The 15,142-nt window shown below is 47.6% G+C and overlaps 1 protein-coding gene across 2 annotated transcripts in view; it reads right to left on the bottom strand.

Moving 5' to 3' along the window:
* The window catches only part of TRERF1 (transcriptional regulating factor 1), a 196,823-nt gene extending 191,118 nt beyond the window's left edge, over positions 1-5,705 (bottom strand). For both annotated transcript variants that reach the window (XM_032409823.1, XM_032409824.1), the window contains exons 1-2: positions 5,524-5,705; positions 5,021-5,102 (exon numbers count right to left, since the gene is read on the bottom strand). The gene's annotated coding sequence lies outside the window, so the exon portion shown is untranslated. The remainder of the gene's footprint in view (positions 1-5,020; positions 5,103-5,523) is intronic.
* Between the last annotated feature and the right edge of the window lie 9,437 nt (positions 5,706-15,142).

The raw sequence follows: 15,142 nt of genomic DNA, 5'->3' as shown, positions 1-15,142 counted from the left end.
CTCCTACTCCCCGTGCCAACCCCTCCAATCTTGCCCCCACCCCATCCATTGCACTCCACTGAAGCTGTTCTCTGCAAAGGCCTCAATGGCTTCCATTTTGCCAAATAATCCAGTGGTGACTTTTCTGGCCTTATCAACCTCATGAAACATTTAACCACCACCCCTCCCCAACAACACACCAACACACACACACACACACACACACACAGAGCCTTTCCTTCTCTCTCTATAGGCTCCTTAGGGCATCTCATCCAGTCTCCTGGATTTAAATACCACTGATGGCTCCCACATTTTTATCTCCTGCCTGGCCACTCCTCTGGTGCTGGACACCACTCTCACACTGCCTGCCTGACATCTCCACCTTGAGTCTAACAGGCACTTCAAACTTACGGAGCCCAAACGGAAATAGCTTGATTCCGTTCCCCTCCCGCTCCCAATCTTCCCCATCTGGGCAAACAGCACCACCCATGTACCCAACTGCTCAAGCCAGAACCCTCAGAGCTATCCTAGACTCTTTCTCCCCAGCCAGCATCAAACCCATCAGCAACCCTGCCCCTTCTACCTCCAAACTGCATCTCACACCCACCTGCTCCCTCCACTCCCCGTCACCTCCTCACCTGGCCTGCTCTCCAACTCCACACCTGCCCCTCTCCACCACTGCAAGCCCCTTTACCAAGAGCTGGGGGTGTTACTTCCCACTGGAAACTTTCAGTGGTTTCCCACTGCACTTCAAATGAAACCCAACCTTTTCAGAGGCCTCCGGAGTCCTGCACTTTCGCCTCATGCTGCCCTCTCTCCGTCCCCCTTGTCTCAAGCCTGTGCCTCTCTTTAGATCCCCCCAAAGCCAAAGTCCTTCCACACGGGCTCTCCTCTTCCTGGTGCTCTCTGCCAAACCTCAGAGCACCTCCTTAGGCTACTTTAGCTGCGTAAGGCCAGGTCACTGTTCCCTGTGGTTTCATCAAAGCATTTATCACATTTTGCAATATATATTTCTGTACGCATCTGCCACCCCTCTGGATGGTAAGCTAGAGGTTAGGGTGGGGGAGGGGAGAGGGAGTAAAATATGTCTATTTTAATTATCATCATAATGCCAGCCTTAAGACAGTGCCTAGAATAGTAGGTGCTCAGTAAAGTAGCTCTTGAACCAAGGAATAAAGTAGATCCAATTACAGCATGAAAATAATTGTTACCTTCTAGGAGCCCAGAGTTATCACTGCCATTTAGGCACACGGGTTCCTTCCCCCTTCCTCTCTAACAACAACAACAAAAATGTTTAGTGTTGTTGCACTAACAGCCCAATAGCTCAGCATATCCCACCGATCCCCAGCTTGTCGTCTTTCGACGAGGAAAACACAAAAACCATCCTCTTGCTCAGCAAACCCAAATTAACCAAAAGACCTTATAAGCAGATACCATGAATACTTAAAAATTCTTCGAAAATATCACAAGGTCTTTTTGTTGTGCATTTTCTTTAACCCAGAAGAAAAGATTTATTAAGAAGCCATGGGATCAAACTTACGTTACCAGGACTGTATTATTCCTTAAAATGCCACAGTACCCTTGGTGACAAGCATATACCAGTTAACTGGACGCCAACTACTTCTGTCTCCCTCTCCCCACAAAAGAAATCAACTATGTTTTACTTTCCCCTTTATTTCTTTGGTTCCCTGCCAACATGCAAATTCAGAAATATTAATCCACAAGATCCCAGCTGATTCTAATCCTCCCTTCTCCCTAACCCACACAGTTTTATGAGGTCATAAATAAAATGAGCTGAATTCAACTGCTTTCAGAGCAAAACAACCAGCATCCATCCGTACTGCCTGGGGTCTGAGCCACTTGTCTGGATCCTCACTTTTCATGTCAATGTTCAAAGTCAATAAAAACATCAAGAGCTTTCCCCCCCAAAAATGCCCATGGTGAAAGGATATCCCAGAAATGACAGGAATACAACATGATTATTATGAACTCTATCACAAACATATGACCAAATCCCAATTACCCGTATGTGAATTCTCCACAGAAAGTGGGTAAAGCCACACTGGGCTTTCTGGTGTCCCCCTCCTCCCCAAGACTACCTCCTCCTGCAGCCTGGGAATAACAGCTCAATTAACCTTAGACTTGACCAAGTATAATTAACAGGTAAGCCAGCTGGCTGGAGAGGAAACTTCCAAGATTAACTGAAATTATTTTGGGTGCCTGGGATTATGTGCCCCCATGCTCTATTAGCACATATAATTGGGAAACAACCATACACTTTTTTTTTTCCAAGACAGTGGCAGACTTTCATTAAGTATTTCCTTGTATTTGACCATCAAGATTACCAGGCTATTCAAGAGTCCTTTTTGGAATGCCAAGGTACAAATCCACTCTCTCCATGAGAAGACAAAAACAGAAGTTAATCAACCCGTCCTCGTCCGTGAAGCAATTTGGCCATTGGCCCAGGAAGAGCTTGTCGAGACCTCTTGAGACCTCTCTCCACAAGACCCAAATCAGAATTTCAGAGATGGAAGAAACTCATGGGTCAAATATGCATTTTTAAGATAAAAAATCCAAAACCCAGAAATGGCTAGAAACTGGTACCCTCCCAACTTTTCTCATCAGCGACATTTACTCCCTGCTTTGACAATCAAATCACCTTAAAAGTTCTTTGTCGCTTTACAAATACTGTAAACTGAGCCAACTACCCAATGCAAGACAATAGTTAACACTTTCTGATTAATCGACTTGATGGAGAACCCTTAAACTTTCAAAAAAAAAAATCAATGCTTTTGATTATTATGACCAACCTACCTACCAAAGGAGGAGGAAAAGAATGTTACAAATATGCTTTGCTTTTGTGACCACACATTTTATTATATAAGCAGCAGTCCGCTCTTTTACTATGAAAGCTCCTACTTCGCTAAAAACCACAGGCCCAAGCCAGTTAAAGGAGACAAAACTGAATACTTTTCACACAGTTCATAGAACAACTGTTTTCACAGCAAGCTCACATAAATGCTATGTGATATTAACACATGCCTGCTATGTGGAAGCCGACTTACCAAGCTGTGAAAAGACCCATGTTCACTATGGAACCTGCAAAATTAATATTCTCAATGCCCATAAAGCAGAAGGGAAATGCTCTTTTTTTGAGATGTCAAGCTGGCTTCTAAACAATCCTTTGGCGAAAATGGACATGCCTAAAAGGGCGGGGCCCCAAGAGGTGTGTCACTCCCGGTATCCATTCCTATAAATCAAATCCTGACAATCACCACAATATTTTAAAAAGAATGAATTATGATTCATGGGCCTTCAAACCTTTATTACCACAAGAACATTCTCAGCAAAAAGGAAAAAAAAAAAAAAAAAGCTACCGTGACTTGATTAATGGCCAAAGCAAGACAATAAAATAAATCTCATAAATATAAGAAAAAAAACTGAATGACTGCTCTTGGCTTCGAAGGTAGGCACGTAAATAATTCTTCTACCCCGGGATAAACACACATAAAGATTTTGTTTACCCTCCCAGGCTAAGATTCTCAGCAGGGAAAAATACCAGTGAATTTGTTTAAGACCTAGTTAGGAGTATTTGACAAGTGGCAATAATATTTAATTCCCAACGAACTCAACTCTCAAGCTGCCAAAAATCAAATTCTCAATCTGGAAATCTGATGACAGGAAGGAAAGAAGAAAAGCACTGTCCATCAGTAACATATAGAGAGAGCTTTTTTTAAAACCCACTTTTTCCCCTGCTAGAATTGAGTTCGTCCACAGAACTGCACAAAGCTTAACCAACTTTAGTTAACCACACACATATGGTTTACTACCTGACCCTACCAAACATGTCTGGGTTTGAGTCCCTGGAGCTAAAATTATCCTGGCAAAGTTAAAACTCCCAGCATAATCAAGGTACCTGAGAGCCAAAACCTACAACTCATCTGCAGAAACCAGCAGGCTGAAGATCAGGAAAAGAGAGGCCAGGAGAAGCAAAGACTGCTGGTTAACTGGTTAAGCTTGGAGTCCTGCTTGTTATTCTTACAGTGGGCATCAAAACCACATTTTCCATCACCAGATTGCTTTCTTGAAACGGTAAAGGATGCAGAAGATTGGTACCAACTGGTAAAACTTAAAACTCTCTTAAAGCTCTCCTCCATGGCCTACTAAAAAGTGAACCCAGCCGGCTTTCGAGAGGCATTTTTTAAAGAACTCTTCAGTCATCCCTGGCTTCATCATTCCCAAGTATCACGTCCACGTACTTCACCAGACAACCCAGGCCACGCTGTGAGCCACCCGCTTCAACACTTCACTTGCCAAAGCCGTGTCTCGTCTGGGGAAGAGTTTCCACAAAGCTGGCTCTAACAGACCAACCGAAGGCACACGGAGGAACCAGCAGTCATTTTCTTTAACCTAAGGATGGCAGACGCACATGCTCCAACCCAGTGCTGGCCAGAGGCTGCCCGCCAGGTGCTCTCGGCCTCCGCCAGTGAATGGGTGGTTTTGTGTTATTCTTAAATATCTATTTCTTCAGCCCACCAGCAGTAACTTCCCAGTCTCCCAAACTGAAGTTAGGGAGTGAAAGGGGCAGGCTTACCCCCTTACACATTTCTCTTATCTGGGTGGCCACTGTAACTTGGGGGAGTACCCAGCCCCCAAAGAGCCTACAGGCGCATATCCATACATATATGCATCATGTCAAAAACCCCCAAAGGCACATCCCTAGGGTCCTGCGGTTTCTTGGCTGGAAGAATGAAGGCTTTATAACATCACAACCTTCAATTGCAAGCCCCACCACCACCACCCTTTAAGCCGGGTCTGCCAATTATAGCGCCCACCTCAGCCCTCCCCCTTTGATGGGATGCTGGACAGCCCGCAGAGGGACGAGGGAAGAGGGGAAGCAGAAAGAAGGCCCTGCTAACAGACTGAAAGTAAAGAAGTGGGGGGAGACTTTTCCCTTCCCCTCCCCCGTCTTCTCACGGAGCATCCCCCAACTAATTTTTTTTTTTTTTTTTTAATGAAACTTAATAAGCTTCTTGCCTACCTTGGCTGTTTCTGCAACAAGTGCATGGGCAATCCGACAAGACCAGACTCCGCTTGGGGGGTGAGATGGGGGGCGAGCAGAGCTGATGGAGTAATTTCAATATTAATTTATGTCAGAGCCGCCTTCTCGAAGCGCTACTCACTTACAGTACTGCCCTCAGCCTGTAAACAAATATCGCTCCGCCAGGAAACATACTCCCAGATGCAAGCCCCTTCCCCAGCAGGGAACAGGGCCCTGCGCCGCCCCCACCCCACCCCCAACAGCATGCTCCCCCACCCCGGGAAGGAAGCTCTGGGTTTCCAAAGCACCAACCCACCACCTCCGCCACCACCCCAGCAAGAAACTTACTCGGTCCGTCTACGCCTCCACCCTCCCTTCAGGAAATCTACTCTCCATATGCATTCAGCCTCCCCGCAGGAAATCTGCTCCCCCCTCCCCCCTTCTATATACATGCACCCCTCCCTCTCCTCCTCCCCACGCGCCCTCCCCAACCAGAAACTTACTAGCGTGCAAGCGTGCAGGCTCTCCTGATCCTGGAAACTTACTCCCAGATATAGCGCCCGCCAGCCCCCTTTCCCGGCCCTGCTCCCTTTCCTGCCCTCCGCGGCAAGCAACTCCAAACTCTCCGCATCCAGCCACTCTCCCTCCCCGGTGGAAATTTGCAGCGCGGGGCCGCGCGCGTGCATCCACCCTCCCCTTCAGGAAACTTACTCCCCATCTGCATGCACCGCCTCTCAGCCATCGCTTAGAGGGAAGGGGGTGTGCTAGGGAGACAGAAATACATATGTATCTCTCGCCCCTCCCCCGGCCGCAGCCCACTCGGGGCCAAGCCGCGGTAACCTGGCCTTACCTTTTGCATTGCTCCCCACCCTCGCCCCCTCCCTTAACCCTCCTTATCCGCTCCCCGGCGCCCCCCTTTTTTCACCCATTACCCACCCCTAGCAACCGTTCCCAAGCTCCTCTCGGCCTTTTTTTTTTTTTTTAATCCAGGATGCAAATTCCTCCCCTGTCAGCAAATCGACTGTCAAATTATTTTCTTGCAAAAGGAGAAAGGCGGGGTTGGGGGGGGTGGGAGCAGAAGCAAAAAGGGGGAGGGCGGGGGAAGGGAGAGAGGGACAGAGGGGGGGAGAGATATCCCTCCGCAGAGCTGGGTCTGGCGGCGGGCGGGGAAGCAGGAAGTAAGGTGTCCAGCGCCGCGGCCCCCACCCGCGCCCCCTGTCCCCCCGGGCGCCGCGCTCGGGCGGGCGCGGGCAGCCTGGCGCATTGTTCGCAACCTCCCCGGCGCTGCGCTGCCGACCTTATTTGTGTGCTCTGCATGTGCGTTAGTTGCACCTTTTGTAGGCTGGCGAGACTCTGGACTAGGATGGGGCGGGGGACGCGGACCGAGTTGCGGCTCCGCGCGGGACCTGTCAGCCCCGGGGTGTGGCGGACTCTCCGGCGTGACCGGAAAATCGAGGCCGGGGAGAAGGCGGCGTGGCCGGGAAGCTGCCGCCTTAGACCCGGACCAGTGCAGGATTGCTTCCTGCGTAGCCGTCCCGGTTGTTGTAACGCGCTTTGCAATTTAACTACTGGGGTTTGGGGGGGTTATTGATTTTTTTTTAAGGGATTGCAAAGATGCCAGGGTGTCGGTGGGGTGCGGAGAGACGGCCTGTGCCTACCCCCACTGCACCCAGGCTCGGCCGGGCTGGGAGAGGGGCTGGGGCTCCCGGGAAGGGGCTGGAGGTTCGCGAAGCGCGCGGCTCCATCCCTCCTCCCCGATGGGGGCGGGGAGGGGGTGCTGCAGACGGCGCTGGAAACGCAGCTCTCTGGGGAGGGGTCTCCATCTCCGCGGCGCTGCAGGCCGGGGAGGGAGGTTGCCTAGGAGAGGAGCCGGGGCCGAGGCGGGGGGGGGGGGGGGGGGGGGGGGCCGCGGCGGCGCGCGCCCGCCCCTCCTCGCGCGCCATGACTGTGGAACGTGGTGCCGGGGAGGAGGGACGGCCGCCGGGGGCCGCCCGGGGCTGCTCGGCATTGGTGCGGAAACCCGAGCCCGGAGTCGCTCCTCGCGCTGTCTCCTCCTCCTCCTCTGCGGGGGAAACCGCTGCACCCAAACCGAGAGCAGCTGCGAGCAGGGGGCAGGGCGCGCGGGCTGAAAGGCGAGCCAAGGGTTCAAACCTCGGTGGCGCCAGGGGGGGCGAGGGCAGGACGGCCCCCAGGTCCCGCGACGGCGCGGCCGCCCGTCGGTGGAGCGCGGGACCTCAGGCTTACCCGGCTTCTCTCCCGGTCAGAGGGAATGGGAACCAAAGGCGGCCTGTCTGAACAGACCACCTCGAGCCGGGTGCGAGGCATCGATCTCTTGAAGGGCCCACAAGACACCGAGTAGTTTTTGCTCGAGGGAAAGTTAAGCCGTGCTTTTTTTTTTCAGTGTGGGGAAATCGTTGCGTCCCTTCCCCCAAATCTCGCGCAGGATAAATGAGGTGCTCCCCTACCCAGACATTCACCGCTGTCCCCCACCCCACCCCCACTCGGGCGCTGGGTGGGGACAGGGCGGGGGAAGGCTATATGGGAGCTTAAAGCATGAGGTCATGGGCGGAGGAGGCTGCTGCCAAAAGCGGCCGAGGTTTGTGTGTATTTTGAGGGGTAACGGTTCTTCAGCAGTGGTAAGTTCTCCCGCCTAACCCTACCAATCCTGGGGCTCCTGGGCCAGAGAGCCCCCAAAGAAGAGGGGGCTCTGGGCTATTTCGCTCAATGAGTGTTTGGCCGGTGCCCAGCCCTTTATGAGGTCCTTCCATAGAAGCAAAGAAAGCTGAGGGACAGCGCAGTGTCGCGGGGACTGAGAAAGGCTTCAGATGCTCGGTCGCCGCCCCCCTCCCCTTTTCTTCGGTCTTCAGTCTTTTTCAATCGGACTGCTTTCTGTGATAGCCTCCTGCCCCCCTCCCACCCATTCTTCCCTGGCGGCCAGAGGAGTCTCTAAAACTCTTACCCACACTCCTTCAAAACCCTCCCAATTGCTCTTAGAATAAAGGCAAGCTCGGAAGCCCCTGCGTGATTTCTCCTCTACGGACCTCCTCACTCTCCCAGCTCCTCCCCTCCGGTACTGTAAGCCGGGTGGTGCTTCTTTGTTCTGCATGGGGCGGGGGGCGGAGGGGGGGATCTCTAAACCTTACGCCTCCACCTCTTATTACTAACTCCTGCGAGACCTTTAGGATTCGACTCAACTGTCGCTACCTCCAAGAAGCCTCCCTTGAGCATACGATCTCCTCTCTAACACCCTCGGGGGAGAAAGACCTTCCCTAGGACACCCCTCCCTCTCCCTCCAGCCCAGCTGCCGCCAGAGCTGGCCCCAGTAATAGCCCTTTTCCTAGCGGGGGAAGAATAGCTAAGCTTGAGCGCCATCGCTGCCTGGGGCCCTGACCTCCTGGGAGGGAGCTAGCTAGGAAAGAACCTCCAAACACCCTGTTGCCTCTAGAGACCTGGCAGAAGCAGCACACCTCCTCGTCCCACCGCCAGCACACACCCATACGTGGAAGGCATGGAGAGGTCTTTCCATCTGAAACTCCGCCCTGGGGCAGACAGATAAGGAACCTGAAGCAAAGAGAGAGAAAGTAAATGGCCCAGGGTCAATGCAGAAATTCACACTCTGGTCTTTCCTGCTCCTAAACCAGAAGATGCAGAAAAGGAGGGGTTTGGGATTTGGGATCCAAGGTATCGCTGCTCCACAACCAACCAGGCTTGAGTCACCTTCAAAGAACCCCTGCGTGCTTAGGCCACTACCAACAGAGAAGTAGTATTGCTTAATGGTTAGTCCAGCATGCTGGCTCTGACCTTGAACGGGTTACTTAACTTCACTCGATTCAGTTTCTTTGCCTGTAAAATTGGAATCATGGTATCTACAGTGTAGTGTTGTGAGGTTTAAATGAGTTAATGTATGTAAAGGCCTTAGGACAGTGTCTAGACAAATTATTATTTGTGAAGGGGGTTAGGTGCCTCCTCCCTTCCCAAGGACCCTAGAAAATCAGGTCCCTAGAGACTACACTGATTTAACCATCAAAAGTGATCTATGGCCCAGAGAACTCAAAAGCCCTGATAAATGCACAGATAATACACAAAGACGTTATTTAGCCAATAGATTCAACTCTCAACAGTACATGTGCTTGAAGACAATCCACGGGGTGGATAACCCCAATTCTGTAAGCTGTGGTTCTGGACTCTTAGAATGAATGTCAGAGGGAGGACACCTGAAATTAAAATATCACCTTGGGTCTTTGAAATTAGAGTCAGGCTCGGGGCGCCTGGGTGGCTCAGTTGGTTGAGGGTCTGCCTTCAGCTCAGGTCATGATCCCCAGGTCCTGGGATCAATGGAGGCCCAGTCTGGGTCTTCTCCCTGCTCAGCAGGGAGTGTTTCTCCCTCTGCCCTTCCCCCTGCTCATGTTCTCTCTCTCTCAAATAAATAAATAAATAAAATCTTTAAAAAAAAATCAGAGTCATGCTGAAATACTCCTAATACTGGTGCAAAACCCACCTCGTATGACCTAGATCCTCCTAGGGCTGCAAAAAATGTAAGGGGATTATTTTTATTATCATTAGATCCTAGTCTTACGATTCTCAGTACACCCATGATAAGGGGCTTTTTAAAAATGCATTCACATGGTTCCGGATTCAAATAAACATTGAGAAGTCTCCCTTCCACCCTGTCTGACACCCACTGATTTCCCTCTGTGGAGGCAACCAAGGTTAGCCTTCAGAAGACGTGTTTAACTGTTTTCCAGCTGAGGCCTTCAGAGAACTCCTTGGATGCCTATTTAAATCTTGATGTCCAGGACTTCCTTCTCGAATCCAGGGAAAATCACTACCCCGCTCCCACCCGAGCCACCCCCTTCAGGTTGTATTACTAGTGACGAACCACCATTTCCTGAGCTACCAACAAAAGCAAACACTTGGCCGTTCTTCTCCTCTCCTCCAATAATAATCAGTAAGGTTTAGTGAGTGCTTTCTATGTACCAAGCGTTGTGCTAAGTCCTAGACATGCATAATCTTATTTAATCAGCCCCAAACCATCATCATCCTTACTTTACAAATGCAGACAGAAGTGGAAGATCTGATGACATAACTTGCTCCGATTTGCAAGCCAACCTGAGCCCAAACCCTCGCTCCTAAACAATAGTCCTCTTGCCTCTCTGCAACACAGGAAAAATCCTGGTAGCCTGAAAGGGAAGGAGTAGAATGGAGTCTTTGGACTTTGTCAGACCTCAATTCAAATTTTGGCTCTGGCTCTGCTGGCAATGAGAACTTGAGGAGGTTTCTTAGGCTCTCGGAGCCCCAGTTTGCCCGCCTGTGAACCAGGAATGTACATTTTTCATGGGGTTAGTGTGAAGATCAAATGCACGTAAATAATGGCTTTTAAAATGCCTAGCAAACCAAATTCAGTGTTTAGATCTTGTGTGGCTCTGATTTGAATAAACCAACCGTTAAAAAGACATGGTTGAGACAGGGAAATAAAATGTGGATTTGATGTAAATGTTAAGAGATTATTAATGTGATATAGATGTGATGTATAGAGATATGATAGGTAGATATGTGATAGATACAGATATTGTAGATGTGATAATGGCATTGCGGTTATGTTTTTTTCTTCAGTTCTTATCAGAGATGCATAATGAAGGATTTGGGGTGAAAGTATGTCTAGGACTTATGTTCAAAGACACCAGCCTCCTCCCCTCAAAAACAGGAGATAAATAAAACAAGGTTAGCAAAATATGGATAATTGTTGAAGCTCTTTATTATACTGTTTTCCCTACTTCTGTTGAATGCTTGAAATATTTCAAATCAATTTGAAATAAATTTAAAAGTAAAATAATATTCTAAAACATTAAAATTTAAAATGATCAGACATTCAATTACTATGACTTGTTAATAGTCATAAAATTTTCTAAATTATTGAAATACAGTACTAGCTTATAGTAGAGTACATGCAAAAATGGCAGTTTTGTTCCTGGGAGACATTCAGGACAGGTCTTACGTGCCTTTGACAGGTAAGCTGACTGTGTGGGTCGGAAGATGGAAAAGAATGAACACTGCAGAAAGCAAGGTGAACAGGTAATTGTTAAGGACCCATTCAATCGTATAGAGGACAATGTACGGTTGGTAAATGGCAGGAGGAATGGGTCACAGGGGCACAGGCAAATTTAAACTGGGCATAGATTTTCCCCTAAAATGTACGTCTGCACAGAACCACTTCAAAATTGAATGGATTAGGAATCAGTCAGATGCACTGGGCAAAATTCTCAACTCTGGGCTTACCAGGGCTGTTACCCAGTCCAGACGTCTCTGAGTTCCCTCATTTGGAGTTTGGGTGCAAGACTGGAAGTCTAAGGAATGCTGTTGGCCTTCCACAAGAAAAGGATCATTTCTGAGGCCACTCTGGTTATTTGCCTATCTCAAGAACAGATCAGAGCTGAATAGAAATGGAAATGTATCCTACTCATAACCAAATAAAATGTTTTAGGCCCAGCGAGCATTTGTTTATTGTTCGAGGAGTAATTTTCTTTTTTGTGCTCTGGATTCAAACGACTGGGATTCTTTTTACATGTGACCCCATTTTGAAATAAAAGTTTGTCTTCTTTGAGAGAAAATTTGCATTTCAGAGAAAAGATGAGACAATATATTTGGTAACTCTTTAAAGAAGGGAACCCTTCTGTCTAATACATTCCTTTGTAGTAAAGGTAGCTCTTGAGAACTTCCTAAAAGCTGAAAGAACGGGAGGTATGGAGAAACGGGGGGAGAAGCACATACCACCTTGCTTCCTGCTCTATCCGAGGCTGCAGAGTGAAGGCCCTGCCAGGCAACATGATCAAGTCAAGGAACCATGGAACAAGTGGAGTGTGTGCTTTAGGGATGAGTGATGGATGTAAGGGGTAACTAATGCAGTTGTTGAAGGAGGCTTCGTGGTGAAGGCAAGTTAAAGCAATGAAACAATATGGTGGTAGGCTGTTACTCAACCTCTTGTTTCTTTCTCCTTCTTAAATCTGGAACAACCAAAGCAATGAAAGCAAAAAATCATGGCACGGAAGGGCTTATGGGGCTCCCACTTTAAAACCTTTAAAACCAGTAAGATAGCATAAGTCACCTCAACCGCCAAGTCTGTTAAGGATGGTGTTGACAGAGCAGACCTTACTCAAGACAGGAGGCCTAACTGGTGTTTGTGTAGTAATACCAAGAGATTGCTATCTCGGGCAAGTTTCTAGCCAGAGAGAGAAAATATGTTCCAGACTATGAGAAGTTTCTCAGTTTCAATCATATTTCCAAGAGGGAAGAAAAAAAAGGCTAGGATATGTAGTAGATTCGGTATCCAATACAAAAAAACAAAAAGGGACTAACTGGTGGAAATCACTGCTAAAAATTCTTGCCCCTGTCCAGAAGGCATGCTTGGGAGTCACACATTTCAGCTATGGTATTAGTACATGGTGGGGGGTGCTCAAGGGCTGCAGTGCCGCACAATGGTCCCCATATTAGTGGCTTTGTCAGCTGTGAGGGCGAGGACGAGATTAACTGAATTTACTAGTGAGGATACAGATCTATTAAAAAGTTTTAAATTGCACCCCTGTGCAACTTAAATGTAAGTATAGATAACGGCTACTTTTCAAGAACTCCTAAAGGAACCGCAATTTTTTTAAGTGGGAGAGAGGACCCATGAGACCTTGCATTAGAAAGGATCCTGGCAGAAAACAGGAAGCCCACTCAACAAGTAACTGAAGAGTGTTTAAGGTAAATACTACCTGTAATCGTATGCAGACAGGGCAGGCTTCATGGATGCGCAGCCTCTGTGATCGCACAAAACCCCGCACCTAGAAGGGTCCTGCACTGAGTGTAATGCTTGTGGTTACCATCTTGAAATTCTTAGTAATTTTTGAACAAAGGGTCCTACGTTTTCATTTTGCACTGGGCCTCACAAGTTATGTAGCCAGTCCCGTGTGCAGGGTTAGGGGAAACCAGCAAGAGATGGCATAGTACCAGAGGATTAAAGCAGTGTAGAGCCTTTAACCATCCCTAAGACAGAAAGTGCAAAGAAGAGAAATATCTGGCATGGAGAGAGAGCTGTTACTGAAGTTGTGGCTGTGGCCATAGCTGTAGGAGAAGGTCACACCATAGATGCAGTGGCCTTTGATAGAAGAACAGCCACGGTCCACCCATAAGCTGTTAGAGAGGGAGGCAGGTGAGTAGAGACCCCAGTTTCTCTCCGCTCCTCCCCTCTGGTCTCTTACAAGTGCCTCCATTGGTTGAACCCTACAGGAAACCAGAGGGTCTGGGAGCCCACTGATGAAATCAGTGGATGTTGACCTGCCAGGGCATGGGGTACGGTAGAAAAAGGTAAGAGTGAATCTGGAAAGGGCAGAGAATATCCAGCTCAGGACTTCTCCTGAAATCTTCAGCATCAGGGTTAGGAGTAAACAAAATGGAAATACCACAGACAATGAATTTCAGTAAAGGGCTTTAAATTGTGATGATTTTTTTTTAAAGATGTATTTATTTATTTGAGAGAGAGAGAGCAAGCACACAAGCAGGGGAAGGAGCAGAGAGAGTGGAAGAGAGAATCCCAAGGAGACTCCCAGCTGAGTGCCAAGCCCCATGCGACACTGGGCTCCACACCCGGGCTCAATCCCAACACCTGAGATCATGACCTGAACCAAAATCAAGAGTCTGAGGCTTAACCGACTGAGCCCCAAATTGTGATGATTTTTAAAGGATAGCCATTTGGTATGCAATGTGCGCAGGTTTTTACACACTTTCAAAAGACAAACAAGATGATTTAAGAATTTGCAAGAGAAGAGGCTTGGGTGGTTGAAGGAACCATCATTAGCGAAGAGATAAACCTGAGATTTCAAAATTTTGAGAAACATTCCAGACCCCAAAGTCAAATTTTGCAGACCACCCCCCACTCCCCTTTACTCTTTCTTCCCCCCCCTCCTTAGGCCAACATGACAAAAAAAGGGCCTTTGACAGGCAGAGCATCCCAACGTTGCCAGAGCCACTAGGGTAATAGCAGCTGAATAAAATCTATTCCAAAAGAGGACTTTGATATAATTAAATATTTGTAGTTACTTTTACATATGAGGAGCATTGAAAAGCTCATACAAAGGGAGTTCATCATGCCGATGTGTATCTCTTGCAACTACTCAATTCCTCTGAACATTTTCTACTACCCAGATCACGTTAAAAAAAGTACATATCACTGATTAATTTGGATTCCACTCAGAGTTCCTGACTATTCAGACAGGGGCTGAACTTAATTTATCCATTACGGTCTCCATGAAAAATAAAGATTTTGCTACAAATGTGAATAAGATTACAGGGGCACACCTCATCTTTTTTCAGAATCGAGACAAAAGTCACAATATAAAATTAATAATTTTAAAGTGTACAATTCAGTGGCGTTTAATACATTCACAATGTTGTATAGCCATCACCTCCATCTAGTTGCAAAACATTTTTATCATCCCGAGGGGAAACCCCATACCCATTATGTAGTCAGCCCCTATTCTCCCCTCTCCCTGGGCCCTGGCAACCACTAATCTGCCTTCTGTCTCTAGATTTATCTATTGTGGGTATTTCACATAAAAGGAATCATACAATATGCGACCTTTTCTGTCTAGTTCTTTCACTTAGCATAAGGTTTTTGAGGCTCATCTGTGTGGTAACATATATCAGTACTTCATTCATTTTTATAGCTGGATAAAATTCCATTGTATGGATTTACAACGTTTTGTTTATCCATTCATCAGTTGATGGACATTTGTGGTGTTTCCACCTTTTGGCAATCGTGTATAGTACCGCTATGAACATGAGTGTGCATGTACTCATTTGAATACCTGTTTTCAATTCTTTTGGGTCTACACGTAGAAGTGGGGTTGCTGGGTCACATGGTAATTCCATGTTTAACTTTTTGAGGAACCGCCAAATTGTTTACACTAAATCTTTTTCAGAGAACTCCCTGTTTGAAATCCCTTTAGAAGCACTCAATTACAATCACTTGAGAACATACCTAGAGTAACTAAGCCCATTCTTGTCTGCAAAATAAAACACAGTCCAAAAAATATTTCTATGTGGAAGATACTCTAGTTAGCAATCGACTTAAGTTCTTACAATTTA

Source organism: Phoca vitulina, unplaced genomic scaffold, assembly GCF_004348235.1.
Source record: "Phoca vitulina isolate PV1807 unplaced genomic scaffold, GSC_HSeal_1.0 scaffold11, whole genome shotgun sequence".
NCBI lineage: Eukaryota > Metazoa > Chordata > Mammalia > Carnivora > Phocidae > Phoca > Phoca vitulina.
This window is presented reverse-complemented; position numbering and strand designations above follow the sequence as displayed.